Consider the following 1,672-nt stretch of genomic DNA (forward strand, 5'->3'; position numbering starts at 1 on the left):
TTTGGACTTCCTCTCTGAGTATCATTGGCTCTTGTTCATATGGTATCTCTGACTCCATGGCACATTACTACCATCACTGTAAGATTATTACAACTCTAAAGGATATAACTTGAGATAATTTTTTAAAAACCAAAGACTGTCATATAAACTTATTATTATAATAATTGCTTTTCAATTAGGTTGTTGTTAAGTGCCGTCAAGTCAATTCTGACCCATAGCGACCCTGTACAGGGTTTCCAAGGAGCAGCTTGTGAGCTTGAACCACCAACCTTGCAGTTCAAATGACTTTGCAGTTTGACACATTAGCTAGCCCACAACACCACACCAGGACTCCAATTAGATAGAGAATACAAAATGTCAAATTCTCTCCTTTTTTTTTCCTTTTGGCTTAAACATGTATTCTTTTTGCTCTAGCTATCTCATTATTGGAGTCCTAGTCCCCGTGTCGTGCTGCGGGTTAACGAGCAGGACTGCAAAGTCATTTGAACTGCAAGGTTGACAGCTCAAGTTCACCAGCTGCTCCTTGGAAACCCTATACTGGGTTGCTGTGGGTCAGAACCGATTTGATGGCACTTAATGACAACAACATCTCATTATTGGAGTTCTGGTGTGGCGCTGTAGGATAAGCACTGGACCACAAGGTCAGATTTAACAGAGGGTTGACGGTTCAACCATGCCAAGCGCTCCTTGGAAACCCTATGCTATGGTTTGGCTGGCAAAGGGTTGAAACAGACTCAACGGGACTTAACGAATTTCATTATTAGCAATTTTTTTTTTTTTAAGAACCAACCAAAAAACATTCTTCAAAGTCTCCATCTCAAGAAGATATTTGGATTGCATCCCTTGAATTTCACACAATTACCATTTGAAAAGAAAGACCAGTTCTTAGCATTTAATCAGATTTCTTACTTTCGTTCTGGTCTGAAATCTGTAATAATCCTGCACCTCTCCTTTTAGAATCTCTGCTGCCTCTACTTATAACCTCTACTATCAGAGACAGGAAGGTTCTGGAGAGGCACTCAAACCAGCCCACTTAGTCTCTGTTTCAGTAATAATTCTCTATTAAAATGTAGTTGGTAGACTAACTAGAGATTTACTTTACCTGCTAGCATGTATTTTATTAGAAAGTTGTTCATGCAGAATTCTCTCATATCAAGTTGAAGGCATATAAATAAGAAGATAGTTATTGTTAGTGGTAAGTGCCTTCAAGTTGGTTTCAACTCAGTTTCTGAGGCTGTAAATCTTTGTTGTTGTTGTTGTTTTTAGGTGCCATCGAGTCAGTACCGACTCCTAACAATCTTATGCACAGCAGAACGAAACACTGCCAGATCCTGGGCCAAACTCACTACTGTTGCCATGCTTGAGTCCATCGATGCTGCCATTTGGCCAATCCATTTCTGCCGGGATCTGGCCTCGGCAAGGGGGTGGGTACCCGAAGATGGGGTGTCCGGTGATGATGGAGAGAGAGAGAGAGAGAGAGAGAGAGAGAGAGAGAGAGAGAGAGAACAGACACAAAGAAGACAGAGAAAACAGAGACAAAGATGACAGACACCTGGGCTTGATGCAAACTGCCAGACAGACTGCTCAGTGGCTGACATTTTCCCTTCTCAGACTAACTCTAGGTGGGATGTCTGGAGAGGCGAGAGAGAAAGAATCATTTGGAGACCAGAGT

This window comes from Chrysochloris asiatica, unplaced genomic scaffold (assembly GCF_000296735.1).
Source record: "Chrysochloris asiatica unplaced genomic scaffold, ChrAsi1.0 scaffold00070, whole genome shotgun sequence".
NCBI lineage: Eukaryota > Metazoa > Chordata > Mammalia > Afrosoricida > Chrysochloridae > Chrysochloris > Chrysochloris asiatica.